Below are 16,068 nucleotides of genomic sequence, written 5' to 3'. Positions count from 1 at the left end.
ATAGTCAGTCCTTGTTTCCTGTGACTGTTTAGGCGGTGTTCGAATCCTGAAACTGCGTCTGTTGTATCTGTACTGTGACCGCATCTGCAGTACTGGTTTGTCACCCTGGGGGATGAATACCCATGCCAGAACTGTGAACCTGTCCCTGTGGCCGTCCAGTCCGCACTTTATGAACCTGTCCCAGTGGCCGTCCAGTCTGCACCGTTTGAACCTGTCACTGTGGCCATCAAATGGTGCTCCTTCCCTTCCGAGCTCTTCTGTGCGCCCATACAGTACATTCCCCCACAAATAAGGTATTGGTGTACTTAGGAGAAAATGCACAATACATTTCGGGGTCCATTTTCTCCTGTTACCCTTGTAAAAATAACGTTTTTGATGAAAAAAAGATTAAATGTTACTTTTTTTCTTTCCACATTGCTTCAGTTCCTGTGAAGCAACCGAAGGATTAATACATTTCTTGTGAGTGGTTTTGAGCACCTTGAGTGGTGCAGTTTTTAGAATGGTGTCACTTTTGGGTACTTTCTGTTTTATATAGGCACCACAAAGTCACTTCAAATGTGATGGGGGTTCCTAAAAAAAATGGTTTTGTAAATTTTGTTGGAAAAATGAGAAATCGCTGGTCAACCTATAACCCTTCTAACTTCTAACATGTGGGAAATGTTATTTATTAACTATTTTGTCTGACATAGCTCTGAGATAAAGGCATAAAAAATTAAAAGTTTGATCATTGCTAAATTTTCTAAATTTTTGCCAAATTTCCGTTTTGTTTTTTTTCACAAATAAACGCAAGTCATGTCGAAGAAATGTTACCACTATCATGAAGTACAATATGCCACGAAAAAAACAGTCTCAGAATCAGTGGAATCCGTTGAAGGTCAAAATTGGCTTGGTCATTAAGGGGTTAAAGCTAAGGGGTCAAAGCGTTGCTGCTGTTTCTGTATTTATGATGCCATAATAAAGCAAGTTTATCATTTTGGGATGCTGAAGCCACTTTCTTTTACTGTGACACAACAATGTCACGTGACACTCTGGGAATAGCGTTCTGACATCACTGGAACAGAGCAGCTGCACATTGTGAGTATCCATTGCTTTTATTTTCATAGGAAACAAAACCAGGTGATCGCCACTCCCATATGGATAAAATAGAGAGTAGAGAACTCACCAAAAATTGAAAGGTATTTATTAAGGTCAGTAGCACAACGTGTTTTGGCTGTATTTAGCCTTCAACCTGTGCATTTAGCCTAAGGAAAATCTTTCCACTCATTGAAACTGATTTTATTTTAACTGGCGCCTTCAAGTGATCAAACTGGGGTTGTTCCAATAGTGTATGCTGGACTGCTGCTTTATGAGTGGAGAACAATAGTCGTCCATCAAATCTTTTACCTCTTTCTTCTCAGATCATCTTATCTAACAGGAGACGTGCTGTCAATTCTAAATCTATCAAGGGTAACCTGGATCCAACTAGGAATAAATGTATTACACTGGTCAACAGCATTTTTGGTGCCAAAGATATTTCATCGAATTTAGGGTATTTTTGGGGTGCTGATTCTGAATATGTCATCAGTTTTGCCAGATTGGCTCAAGTTTTTGAGATTTTTGGTATCTTATTTATAGCACTTGTTGGTAAATGCGACGCATCATCTCATTAATTTCTTTGGATTAGTACTTGAACTGAGCAGTTCTCAATATAGTTTTGTGTTAATTAGTGTTCTAAAAGTTTGTTCATAGCTTGATTTTTGCACTAACTTTATGTTGTTGTCTGTTTTCCAGTGAAAAGCATGAACTCATCAAGAAGAAGTTGTCTTAACGATCCAGACTCATTCTGTTACATTTGTGGTGAATACACACTGCCAAAACATAGAAGAAACATAACAGACTTCGTAAAAAAAGTGTATTTTGCCTATTTTGGGGTTATGCTTGGGGACCAAGACAAGTTTTGGGCACCACACATAGTGTGCAAAGCATGTATCGAATTATTACGAAAATGGAGCAAAGGACAAAGAAAAAGCTTCAAATTTGGTGTTCCAATGGTGTGGAGAGAGCCAAAAAATCATCATGATGACTGTTATTTATGGTAAACACAGGTACAGGCACATCTTCACAATGAGGGACAGGCCTTCTTGCAGATTCCATGTTACTCCCATTTTCGTTTCTTATGCTTATTGAATCCTTGCACTTGCACTGCACAGAAATAACAGTCATCATGATGATTTTTTGGCTCTCTCCACACCATTGGAACACCAAATTTGAAGCTTTTTCTTTGTCCTTTGCTCCATTTTCGTAATAATTCGATACATGCTTTGCACACTATGTGTGGTGCCCAAAACTTGTCTTGGTCCCCAAGCATAACCCCAAAATAGGCAAAATACACTTTTTTTACGAAGTCTGTTATGTTTCTTCTATGTTTTGGCAGTGTATATTCACCACAAATGTAACAGAATGAGTCTGGATCGTTAAGACAACTTCTTCATGATGAGTTCATGCTTTTCACTGGAAAACAGACAACAACATAAAGTTAGTGCAAAAATCAAGCTATGAACAAACTTTTAGAACACTAATTAACACAAAACTATATTGAGAACTGCTCAGTTCAAGTACTAATCCAAAGAAATTAATGAGATGATGCGTCGCATTTACCAACAAGTGCTATAAATAAGATACCAAAAATCTCAAAAACTTGAGCCAATCTGGCAAAACTGATGACATATTCAGAATCAGCACCCCAAAAATACCCCAAATTCATTAAAATATTTTGGACACCAGAAAAAAAAATTTTTTTCGTTGACCTGTGTTATATTTGTTGAGTGTGACTATCTATCTCATCAAGGGGTTTGTCAGAGTGCTACATGGGCCCAAATTACTTTTGGCAGCGATCCAACACTACCCAGTACTCCTTATAAGGTGGATAAGAATGTAAATGGTCCCAGATCCACAAATCACCTAAACACCATGTCACCTTTGGACAAAAAAAAAAAAATTGTTTCATTCTATCCCGCAATTACTTCTCATACAATAACAGTATTTATCTTCAAAAGTGTCATTTAGGTTTGCCTCTAGTTATGCCAACCTCTATATGAGCCAATGGAAATTCCAGACCCCCTATCAAGGAGGTGAGCTATGGGTGGACCTGATCCTGTGGCGGAGTTTCATAGACTACATAATTTTTAATCAAAAATCGTCTGAAGAAGCCATCCTAGACTTCTTTAGTGAATCAACTCAAATGCATCTTTTCTTAAATTAATCATTACATACAGTGATTCCAGTCTACACTTTTTAGATTTAAATATTTTTAATGCTAAGCAATCTGTATCAACTACATTTTATCGCAAACCAATGGATTCCAACAATTATATTGCTACCACAAGTTGCCATCTTACAGTCTGGCTGACTAACATCTCTAAGGGCCTAATTGTAGAAATACGTAGGATTTCATTGAAAGAGGATCTAGTCTTTATCCCCATCATTACCCAATAAAATGCCCAAACCACCCCTTTTTATGAATATGGTTGAACTATTTTGGCCAATCAGGCCCCTTTCACACATCAGTTTTTGCCATCAGTCATAATCCGTCGAATTTAAAAAAAAAAAAAAAAGAATCCAGTGGCATTAGTGACGGATTGCGATGGATGGCCGCACGTTTCATCAGTCGTTCGATGGATCCGTCGGAAATTCATTGTCCGTCGGCCAGAGATGACGCACAAAGGAACGTTTTTTGTCTCCGTCGAAAAGTCGGACAGCGACGGATCCATCGGCGTCCGTCGTCTGCTAGAATGAACGCCTATGGGCGACGGATTCATCGTAGTCCGTCACATGACGGAATCCGGCGATGGATTCCGTTTTTTTTAACTGAGCATGCTCAGTTTACCTCTGGTCATTGGTGTCAGCTGATGGGACAACTGATCCCATCATTCGACACCTACTACAACGAATTGCAGTGAGAGAAGGAGCGGCTGATGGGAGTATTCATCTGCTGCTCCTGCGCTGAATATAAATAAAAATTACAAAAATGGCGTGGGTTTCCCATTATTTTTGATTACCAGCCAGACGAAACTTACAGCTGGGGGCTGCACCCCTCAGCGGTCAGCTTCAACAAGGTTATCAAGAATAGAGGGGTTCGCACGCTTTTTAAATTATTTAAATAATTTAAAAAAATGGCGTGGGGTCCCCTGTTGTGAGTTCATTTTCCCCTTCATTACTGAGGCCCGAGGAACTCCCTCTTCTGGTAAAGAAAGGTAGTGAGCCTGATTATCAAACACCTGAGGCTGCTGATGATGACTGGCTGAGTGGAGTTACTGACTGGATATAAGGCTGCCGACGCCCTTCTGCCCTGCGGGTGATTTCTCTGTGGGATCCTTGGAGACCAGTCTGAATTCCTGCTCCTCTAAAGCTAAGTTTGCTGCTCGGCCTTTTGCTTTGGTGCTTTGACTTTGTTTTGCTTTGTTTTTCTGGATTTCTGCCATTCCCTGCTGGGGTGTGCTGAATTCATTTAGCTCTGTCTTCTGAAAATACCTGAGTGCTGATTTAGTTTTTGAAGCCTAGCTGCTTCAGGGCCTTTTTCATATCAGCTTGTTGGCTTATGTCTTTGATAGGGTTTTGGCAGATTGCAGACAGCAGCCTTCCTGTCCTTTCCTATCTAGGTAGTTTTGGGCCCCGTCTTTGCTCAGTCTATCTTTCTGTCTGTGTTAGTATTTTCATCTTGCTTCACCGTCATTATATGTTGGGGGCTGCCTATTGCTTTGGGGTCTGCTCTGGGGCAGTTTAGATTTCCCCTTTCTTTCTTTAGGCCTATGTAATTCTCCGGCTGTGATCGAGGGGTCTAGGGCATCGTAGGAACCCCCCACGGCTACTGCTAGTTGTGTTGATAGGTTCAACTATTGCTATCTGCAATCTGATAGTTGCCAACTTCTCTGGTTTTCTGGACTTAGCTTGTATTTCTGCTTTTGCCTCCTATGGTGACTCATTCATAACAGGATCACAGCCGGAGAATTACATAGGCCATACCGCAGATCCTAGGGTACTCAATAGCAGGAAAGAATTGTAAAAAAAAAAAGGTGTGTATATTTTTTCCTCTATATCTCTGAGGCCGTAGGGGGAATTTTTTTTTTTTCTCTCAATGGAGATAAAGCAATTGTCTGATCATGTGGAGCAGCTCGCTGCGGAAGTGCGGGGAATTTCCGCCTACCTTGCTCATTCACATGCTGCTGAACCAAAGATTCCTACACCTGATGTATTTTTTGGGGATCGGTCTAAATTTTTGAATTTCAAAAATAATTGTAAATTATTTTTTGCCTTGAAGCCTAACTCGTCAGGGAGCTCCGCGCAGCAGGTTAAAATTGTCATCTCTTTGCTGCGTGGCGATCCTCAGGATTGGGCGTTTTCTTTGAAACCAGATGATCCTATTCTGACTAATGTGAACGCATTCTTTCAAGCTTTGGGGTTGTTGTATGACGAACCTAATGCCATTGATCAGGCTGAAAAGACCCTGCTGGCATTGAGCCAGGGTCGTGATTCTGCAGAATTGTACTGTCAAAAATTCCGAAAGTGGGCAGTACTTACTACCTGGAATGATAATGCCTTGGCTGCTCTCTTTCAGAAGGGGTTGTCAGAAGCCGTAAAAGATACTATGGTGGGATTTCCTGTTCCCTCTGGTCTTGATGATTCTATGTCATTAGCCATTCAGGTTGATCGGCGTTTGCGCGAACGCAAAGCTGCACGAGAGGTGTTGCCACCTGTTGAACAAATGTCTGAACCTATGCAGCGTCAGGAGTTCAGAAGGCGTAATAAGTTGTGTTTTTTCTGTGGAGATGCCTCGCATATTATTTCTGTCTGTTCTAAACGAGAGAAACGCTTTGCACACACGTTTTCTGTTGGGGGTGTTCAACCTAAGTTTCTTCTGGCTATTACTCTGATCTGCTCCCTGTCCACATTTTCCGCCAAGGCTTTTGTGGATTCGGGAGCAGCCCTAAACCTAATGGACTTGGATTTTGCTAAACGTTGTGGATTTCCGATGACACCTCTGCAGACGCCTATCCCTTTGAGGGGGATTGATGCTACTCCTTTGGCTAAAAATAAACCCCAGTTTTGGACCCAGGTGGTAATGCGGGTCGCCCCAGACCATCAAGAAAATTGCAGATTTTTGGTGTTGCATAATCTGCATGATACTATTGTTCTGGGGTTTCCCTGGTTACAGATTCATAATCCAGTTTTGGATTGGAAATCTGTGTCTGTGGTGAGTTGGGGTTGTCGATGTGCCTTTAGTGAGGCTCCGGTGTTTTCCACCTCTCCTCAGTCGCATGATGTTCCTGATTATTTTGCGGACTTTTATGATGTATTTAGTGAGAATGAGTCTGCGTCTCTGCCTCCTCATAGGAGTTAGGAGTTATGATGCAATTGAACTGAGCCCGGGGTGTAAATTTCCAAAGGGTCGGCTCTTCAATTTATCTGTACCTGAGCACGAGGCTATGCGATCCTATATTAAGGAGGCGTTGGAGAAGGGTCATATTAGACCATCCTCGTCACCCTTAGGTGCCGGTTTTTTTTTTTGTAGCCAAAAAGGATGGATCATTAAGACCTTGTATTGATTATCGTGCCCTCAACAAAATTACTGTTAAATATCAGTATCCGTTACCCCTGATTTCTGATCTATTCTCCAGAGTTAAAGGTGCTTGCTGGTTTACCAAGCTTGACCTCAGGGGGGCGTATAATCTTATTCGCATTACGCATGGGGATGAATGGAAGACGGCGTTTAATACTCCGGAGGGACATTTTGAGTACCTGGTGATGCCTTTTGGGCTCACTAATGCCCCTTCTGTCTTCCAGTGCTTCATGAACGATATATTCCCAGACTTTGAGGATAAATTTTTGATTATCTATCTGGATGATATTTTGATCTTCTCCAAGGATTGGGATTCTCATGTGGAACATATTCGGACTGTGTTCCGGATCTTGAGGGAGAATTCCCTGTATGTCAAAGGATCTAAATGCCTTTTTGGAGTACAGAGGATTTCTTTTTTGGGATTTATTTTGTCCCCGTCAACTATTGAAATGGACCCGGCCAAGGTACAGGCCATTCACGATTGGGTTCAGCCCACTTCTTTGAAGGCCCTCCAGAAGTTTTTGGGCTTTGCTAATTTTTATCGGAAATTTATAGCAAAATTTTCTAGTATTGCCAAGCCATTGACTGATTTGACTAAGAAGGGTGCTGATGTGTTAAATTGGTCTCCGGAGGCTGTTTCTTCCTTTCAGGAGCTGAAGCGAAGATTCACCTCCGCCCCGGTTTTGCGGCAACCTGATGTCTCACTTCCATTCCAGGTAGAGGTGGATGCTTCTGAGATTGGTGCAGGAGCTGTTTTGTCCCAAAAGGATCCTGTAACATCTAAAATGAATCCCTGTGCTTTCTTTTCCCGAAAGTTCTCTCCATCTGAACGTAACTATGATGTGGGGAATAGGGAACTGTTGGCCATGAAATGGGCATTTGAGGAGTGGAGACATTGGTTGGAGGGAGCTAAGCATCAAGTCATGGTCCTCACTGACCACAAGAATTTAATTTACCTAGAGTCGGCTAAGCGCTTGAACCCTAGACAGGCTAGGTGGGCCTTGTTTTTTACACGTTTTGATTTTGTGGTTTCTTTTCTTCCTGGAACAAAGAATGTCAAGGCAGACGCCCTCTCTAGGAGCTTCTTTGCTGATTCTCCTGTGGTGACCAAGCCTGCTACCATCTTAAGCGAAGGGGTTGTTCTTTCTGCCATCTCGCCCGATTTGAGACGTGCTCTGGAAGAGTTCCAGGAGGACAAACCTGAGTGTTGTCCCAGTGGAAAGTTGTATGTTCCTGACCAGTGGAAGAAGAGAGTGATGTCTGAAGTTCATTGCTCTGCTTTGGCTGGTCATCCAGGTATTTTTGGTACTAGAGATCTGGTGAGTTGGTTTTTTTGGTGGCCCTCCTTGTCTCGTGATGTCAGGAATTTTGTGCAGTCCTGTGGAACGTGCTCCCGGTCTAAATCGTGTTCTCGCTCTAGTGGGTTGTTGATGCCTTTGCCTGTCCCCAAGAGGCCATGGACCCATATTTCAATGGATTTCATCTCTGATATGCCTGTCTCTCAAAGGATGACTGTTATTTGGGTGATTTGTGATAGGTTCTCTAAGATGGTTCATCTTGTACCACTCCCTAAGTTGCCGTCTTCCTCTGAGTTGGTGCCCCTGTTTTTACAACAGGTGGTTCGTTTGCATGGGATTCCTGAGAACATTGTATCTGACAGAGGAGTCCAGTTTGTGTCTAGATTTTGGAGAACTTTCTGTTCCAGGCTGGGAATTCAGTTGTCCTTCTCCTCTGCTTTTCACCCTCAGACCAATGGGCAGACAGAGAGAACAAACCAGACCTTGGAGTCATATTTGAGATGTTTTATTTCTGCTGATCAGGATGATTGGGTTTCATTTTTGCCCTTGGCCGAATTTGCTTTAAATAATAGAGCTAGTTCTGCCACTCTGATGTCACCTTTTTTTTGTAACTAAAAAATATTGCTATGAAGGTGGCTTCTCCTAAGTTTAAGCCTAGATTTATTGGACCTTACAAGATTGTGGAGATTATTAATCCGGTCTCTTTTCGTTTGGCTCTTCCTGTCACATTTAAAATCCATAATGTGTTCCATAAATCTTTGTTGAAGAGGTTTGTTGAACCTGTTGTTCCAGGGGTGGCACTTCCAGACCCTGTATTGGTTGAAGGTAACATGGAATATGAGGTAGAGAAAGTACTGGATTCCCGTCTGGCTAGACGAAGACTCCAGTATTTGGTTAAGTGGAAGGGTTATGGTCAGGAGGATAATTCCTGGGTCTCTGCCTCTGATATTCATGCCAAAAGATTGGTGCGTGCCTTTCATCGGGCTCACCCTGATCGCCCTGGTGGCGTAGTTGAGGGTTCGGTGACCCCTCCTCAAGGGGGAGGTACTGTTGTGAGTTCATTTTCCCCTTCATTACTGAGGCCCGAGGAACTCCCTCTTCTGGTAAAGAAAGGTAGTGAGCCTGATTATCAAACACCTGAGGCTGATGATGATGACTGGCTGAGTGGAGTTACTGACTGGATATAAGGCTGCCGACGCCCTTCTGCCCTGCGGGTGATTTCTCTGTGGGATCCTTGGAGACCAGTCTGAATTCCTGCTCCTCTAAAGCTAAGTTTGCTGCTCGGCCTTTTGCTTTGGTGCTTTGACTTTGTTTTGCTTTGTTTTTCTGGATTTCTGCCATTCCCTGCTGGGGTGTGCTGAATTCATTTAGCTCTGTCTTCTGAAAATACCTGAGTGCTGATTTAGTTTTTGAAGCCTAGCTACTTCAGGGCCTTTTTCATATCAGCTTGTTGGCTTATGTCTTTGATAGGGTTTTGGCAGATTGCAGACAGCAGCCTTCCTGTCCTTTCCTAGCTAGGTAGTTTTGGGCCCCATCTTTGCTCAGTCTATCTTTCTGTCTGTGTTAGTATTTTCATCTTGCTTCACCGTCATTATATGTTGGGGGCTGCCTATTGCTTTGGGGTCTGCTCTGGGGCAGTTTAGATTTCCCCTTTCTTTCTTTAGGCCTATGTAATTCTCTGGCTGTGATCGAGGGGTCTAGGGCATCGTAGGAACCCCCCACGGCTACTGCTAGTTGTGTTGATAGGTTCAGGGGTCTGCAATCTGATAGTTGCCAACTTCTCTGGTTTTCTGGACTTAGCTTGTATTTCTGCTTTTGCCTCCTACGGTGACTCATTCATAATAGTCCCCCCAATATTGACAACCAGCCTTGCTAAAGCAGACATCTGGGGGCTGATATTCTCAGGCTGGTAAGGGGCCATTGATCTTGGCCCCCCCAGCCTAAAAATTGCAGCCTGCAGCTGCCCAGGAAAGGCACATCTATTAGATGCTCCAATTCTGGCGCTTTGCCCGGCTCTTCCCACTTGCGCTGTATCTGTGGCAAGTGGGGTAATAATAATTGCTATTGTAAGGTGACATTAAGCCCGGGTTAGTAATGGAGACGTGTCAATAAGATTCTTTCTTTCTATCTATTCTTTCTTTCAAACTATTCTCATTCTTTCTATCTATCTACCGTATATACTCGCGTATAAGCTGACCCGAGTATAAGCCGGCCCCCCTAATTTTGCCACAAAAAACTGGGAAAACTTATTGACTCGTGTATAAGCCGAGGGTGCACAGTGAGTGGCCTCAGTTATCTACACAGTATGTGGCCCCAGATAATGCTGCACAGTGAGTGGCCCCAGATAATGCTGCACAGTGAGTGGCCCCTGTTATGCTGCACAGTGAGTGGCCCCTGTTATGCTGCACAGTGAGTGGCCCCTGTTATGCTGCACAGTGAGTGCCCCCTGTTATGCTGCTGCTGCCCCTGACTCCCTTACAAAAAAAAACAAAAAACTGTATACTCACCTCCTTCGCTGCCACCTGCTCATCAGCGTTGCGCTCTGCAGTGACTGTGCAGGCAGAGAGCGCGATAGCGCTCTCTGACCTGAATGTCACTGCAGAGGACGCAAGACGGCAGAGCGCAGGGACAGGTGAATATGCCTCCCCACCCCCCGTTCATACTCACCGGGTCCTGGCGCTTGTCTCTGCAGCTCCTCTGCTTGTTCCATGTATGTCGGCGCTGCTCTCTTCCTGGTTCAGCGGTCACGTGGTACCCGCTCATTAAATATGCGCATATTCAATGAGCGGGTGCCATTTGACAGCTGAAGCAGGAAGAGAGCAGCGCCGACAAACATGGAACAAGCAGGGGAGCTGCAGAGAAGGGTGAGTATGATCTCACACCCCCGCTCCCCCTTTCCCGGCCGACCCCCGGTATATGACTCGTGTATAAGCCGAGAGGGGGACTTTCAGCCCCAAAAAATGGGCTGAAAATCTCGGCTTATACACGAGTATATACAGTATTCTTTCTCTCTGTTCTATCTTTTCTTTCTATCTATCTATTCTTTCTAGCTATTCTGTCTATTCTTTCTATCTATTCTTTCTATCTAATCTTTCTATCTAATCTTTCTTTCTAGCTGTCTATCTATTCTTTCTTTCTATCTATTCTATCTATTCATTATTTCTATCCATCTATTTATTCTTTCTATCTCTTCTCTTTCTTTCTATCTATTCTATCTATCTATCTATCTATCCTTTCTTTCTATTCATCTATCTATTCTTTCTAGCTATTCTTTCTTTCTATTCATTCTTTCTATCATCTACCTATTCTTTCTATCTATTCTTTCTATCTATTTATTCTTTCTAGCTATTCTTTCTATCTAATCTTTATATCTATTCTTTCTTTCTAGCTGTCTATTCTTTCTATCTATCCTTTCTTTCTATTCTTTCTATCTATTTTTTACTTCTATTTATTCTATCTATTCTTTCTATCTATTCTTTATTTCTTTCTATCTATTCTTTCTACCTATTCTTTCTTTCTATTCATTCTTTCTATCATCTACCTATTCTTTCTATCTATTATTTCTATCTATCTATTTATTCTTTCTAGCTGTTCTTTCTATCTAATCTTTCTATCTATTCTTTCTTTCTAGCTGTCTATTCTTTCTATCTATCCTTTTCTATTCTGTCTATCTATTCTTTCTATCTATTTATTCTATCCTTTCTATCTATTCTTTATTTCTATCTATCTATTCATCTATTTATTCTATCTATTCTTTCTTTCTATTCTTTATTTCTATCTATCCTTTCTATCTATTCTTTCTTTCTATCCATCTATCTATTTTATCTATCTATCCTTTCTTTCCATTCTTTCTATTTATCTATCCTTTCTATCTATCTATTCTTTCTACCTATTCTTTCTTTCTATCATCTACATCTATCTATTCTATCAATCTATCTATTCTTTCTTTCGCTTTCTATCTATCGCTATCTATTCTTTATTCTATCTGTCTGTCTGTCTATCCATCTATCCATCTACCTATTCTTTCTATCTATCTATCTACTGTATCTAGTCTTTCTATGTATTCTTTCTATCTATCTAGTCTTTTTATCTATTCTTTCTGTCTATCTATCTACTGTATCTATTCTATGTATTCTATTCTTTCTTTCTATCTAATTTTTCTCTCTCTCTCTATCTATTGTAGGGATTCTACTCGCTTAGGTGCGACGGGAGACAGTCAGGAGGCAGGTTCCCTTAAAGTTCATGTGGTTTATTACATCATAAACCAAACAGCATGTCACCAAAATAAACAGCCTTCAGTTCAGGCGACAAAATAACATCAAATGTCCTTTCCTTCAGGCTCAGTCCGCGAGCCTCAGCGCACACAGGAGGTGTATAACCCCATCACATACAGCTCCCTGGTTCAGGAGCTGGCCACATTATAAGGGTGTAGCCACACCCACGAACCCAGCAGCTGACTGGTCACATGACTGTGACCTCACCAAAGGTCCTTGCAAAACAATAATAATAATATCTGTTATGCCTTATATTATGGAGACAAGCCATCTATGAGACACATATCTCCCATCGATTACTCGACCCTTAGCCCTGCCACACTATCTATTCTATCTATTCTTTCTTTCTCTATTTAAAAAAAACGGATCCATCAAAAAACGGATGAAAAAAATGACACAATGGATCCGTTTTTTCAACGGATCTGTTGCATCAGTTTTTTACAATCTGCGACAGATCCGTCGTTCCATCAAGCCGACGGATTGTGACTGACGCCAAAAAAACTGTTGTGTGAAAGGGGCCTAATAAAACAAGACCTGTTATTAGTGAATCTACCTGATAAACATACATTTGTTTTCCATAGATCCCAAAATATAGGCAATTTGGTAACAACAATGGGCAAAAATTCATAGGTAACAATAGAAAAAAATAAGTGTCTAATTAACTTCTTTCTTGGGGGTAAGACAACAGTTAACGAGCCACGTCTACTTAAAAAAAAAAAAATTTGTGGTTATGTTATATGCCATTTAAGTATGTGTAAGTGTAGGGAAGGTGACCTGACGGACGGACTGACTAGTCAGATTTAAAAAGGGAAAACAGCTAGGAAAGTGTAGGTGACGTGCAGTACCTTGAACTGACATCAGAGGGCAGGGAGGAGTGTGAGCATAGGACTTGACATCAGCTTAGGGCTAAGAAACCGTTGATCATGGGGGGCGGAGTTACAGGGAATCGGGAAAGCTATAAATTTGACAGGAGGGTTCCAGAAGATTCCAGTCCCCAGGGGGAGCTCAAGTGACGAGGAGACTGTGACAGTTGCTGCACTGTGAGGAAAACCTAACCAGGGGGACTGAGGTGAAAGGAAGTCAGGGGGGTGGTCCTGACAAAGTACCGCAGTATAGACGAGGCTCCGGGTGTAGGACACCGTATTTGGAACGACGTTTGACCAGTAAAAATTCCTGTTGGTGCACAGGCCTACGGCGGCCACAGTGACGGAGCTGTCAGAAGTGTCGCAGAGTGTAAAAGGGGAAGGTACGTACATATACGTCCCCGGAGAAAGTACGGTGTCGCAAGGTGTTCTGTAACCGGAGAGCTGTGAAGAAAAGTGCGGTGTGCTGTGAGGCCGTCTGGCGGACGGCGAGAGAGAATAAACTTGGACCTGTTGCACCCGAAACTTGCCTCCAGCTTGTGTCTGTACGTCACTGCGCGGTATCCAGAGGGACCACCACCCAGCCCGGCCCACCGACCCTACATAAGCACGCACATTTTCCCAAGTTATGAGAAAATGCCTTTTTTTCAGTATTTCTTGTGTTTTTACATGTATCAGGGTATGTGCACACAGTGCAGATTCTGCTGCGGATCCGCAGCGTTTCTGCAGCTGCGGGTCCGCAGCAGATTCTGCTGCGTTGTACAGTACCTTTATTTCCTATGGAAATAAAAAACGCAGTGCACATGCTGCGGATTTTTCCGTGGTTCACAATTCGCAGCATGTCAATTCTTTAGTGCAGAAACGCTGCAGTTTCACACCTCATCCATTATGAGGTGTAAAACCGCAGGGCAAAACCGCAGATAAACCGCAGGACTTTAGTCCTGCGGATTTATCTGCGGTTTTCACTACAAAATCCGCAGAGGCAAAAAACTCTGTGAGCACATAGCCTCAAGTGCCGGATTGTTAGGCAAGCCCTGTATGCATTGCTGCTGTTGAACAGCCGCGAGACATGCAGGCGCAGGGACTCGAACATATTTTTTTGAGCACGCCGTAGACACTCAGCACACGAACATGCTTGGATAATGCCTTATTCGAGCACGTTCACTCATCACTAGTTGCTACCTATCGGGACATGCATTCTCATTTTCATAGTTTTTCATCATTTTTTATTTTTATCTGTTTAGGATTTACTGCTTAGCTTTTATCATGATGTGTGTCTCATTTATTACAGTTTTTAAAGTATTGATTTAATAAAGTAATATATATATTTTAATATTAGAGAGTTCCACACATACAGATATGGGTCACACTCACAAAGAGTTTGAGTTGTTATTGATTCCAAGGAGCCTCTATTCTGATCAATAATTGAGTTGCTAAGCACTTAAGATCATGGCAGGTACTTTTAGCTCTATTCAGTGGCGTACTCATTCTCTGATAAAGAAAATCAGGATTTCTGAAACAAGTAAGGAATTGCGAACCAAATCAGATTTCATTCTTAATGACTGTGTCACATCACACGCTTGTCAAGGCTCAGTGCCTTGCTTCTGTCTCCAGGGATGCTACCGGCCAGGACCTTACCTACTACCACCAGGATATAGTCTTAACTATCTAAGGTTAATTTCCTGGCAACAGACTTCTTTAACCACTTTGAATTAGGTGTGGCTCATTTTTGATAGTTCTTGTATATCTGTACAGAAATTTTGAATGCTGAAAACTGGACAGGTAAGTATAATTAGAATGGCCCTAGACCCGGACCCGAACTAAAACAAGGCTCTCCCATGGAAACCCGTGTTCGGGACCTTGTGACGGAACACATGTTCGGTACAGTCCCGAACTTTACAGTTCGGGTTCGCCCATACCTAGAAGCAACATCTCAAGACATCAGCCAGGAAGTTAAAGCTTGTGCAGAAATGGGTCTTCCAAATGGACAATGACTGCAAAAATGGTAAAGTGGCTTAAGAATAACAAATCCTATTGAAAATTTATGGATAAAGTTGAAGAGGCAAGTTCAAGCAAGGCAGCCTACAAACCTGGATTAATATTTTCCAAATGCCAGAATAATGAGAGAGAGAGAAAATGTTTAAAGGCATTTTTATTAAATACTGCAAAGTCAAAAGATTACATACATTTCATTAGTATTTGGAACCATTTCCTTTAAACTGAATGATTTGGGTCAAACGTTTTGGATATCCTTCCACAAGCTTCTCACAATAGTTGATCAAAATTTGCTCCCATTCCTCCTGACAAAACTGGTGTAACTGATCCAGGTTTGTAGGTCGCCTTGCTCACACATGACTTTTCAGCTTTGCTCATATATTTTCAATAGGACTGAGATCAGGGCTTTGTGATGGCCACTCCAAAACATTCACTGTTATCCTTAAGCCAAGTTGTGATTTTGTTATAAAATACAACAATACTGTAGTATCAATGTGCACAGTGCAAGCGATAAGACGATCACAGGTTTACAAGCTCAATTAACAAAGAAATGTTAAAAAATATACATATTTAGAATCACTGCATCTAGAAATGCCCTATCCACTATCTATGAAAATATAAAAAGAATTAACCCAATTGGTAAAATCTGTAAAAAGAAAAATCAGCAAATGGCCAAAGTTGCCATTTTTCAGATGCCCCAATAACACATAAAAGAATGCAATCCGATGTAATCAAAACATATGTATCCAAATATTGTATAAATTAAAACACCAGCTCATCATGCAAAAAAACCCAAGCCCCCATGTAGCTCCATTGATGGTAAAATAAAAAAGTTACGGATCTCTTAAAATTCAGATTTTTTTAGATACAAATAAAAAAAAATACATATTTGGCATCTCTGTAATCATACTGATCTGCAGAATCATATTAGGCCAGTTTCACACTAGCGTTTCACTCACCTGCGTCAGTCTGCGCACGGCCACGCTAAGCTCCACCCCCGGCTGCGTCTCCTCCCGGCTGCTCCGCCTAAGTGCGCATGACGC

At 42.0% G+C, this 16,068-nt stretch overlaps 1 long non-coding RNA gene across 3 annotated transcripts in view; it reads left to right on the top strand.

The window, feature by feature from the left end:
* The window catches only part of LOC141096307 (uncharacterized), a 140,534-nt gene that overhangs the window by 15,721 nt on the left and 108,745 nt on the right, over positions 1-16,068 (top strand). For all 3 annotated transcript variants that reach the window (XR_012233641.1, XR_012233642.1, XR_012233640.1), the window contains exon 2: positions 1,104-1,187. This is a non-coding gene — a long non-coding RNA (uncharacterized lncRNA). The remainder of the gene's footprint in view (positions 1-1,103; positions 1,188-16,068) is intronic.

This window comes from Dendrobates tinctorius, unplaced genomic scaffold (assembly GCF_039654945.1).
Source record: "Dendrobates tinctorius isolate UK_male_01 unplaced genomic scaffold, ASM3965494v1 ptg000073l, whole genome shotgun sequence".
In the NCBI taxonomy this organism is placed as follows: domain Eukaryota; kingdom Metazoa; phylum Chordata; class Amphibia; order Anura; family Dendrobatidae; genus Dendrobates; species Dendrobates tinctorius.
This window is presented reverse-complemented; position numbering and strand designations above follow the sequence as displayed.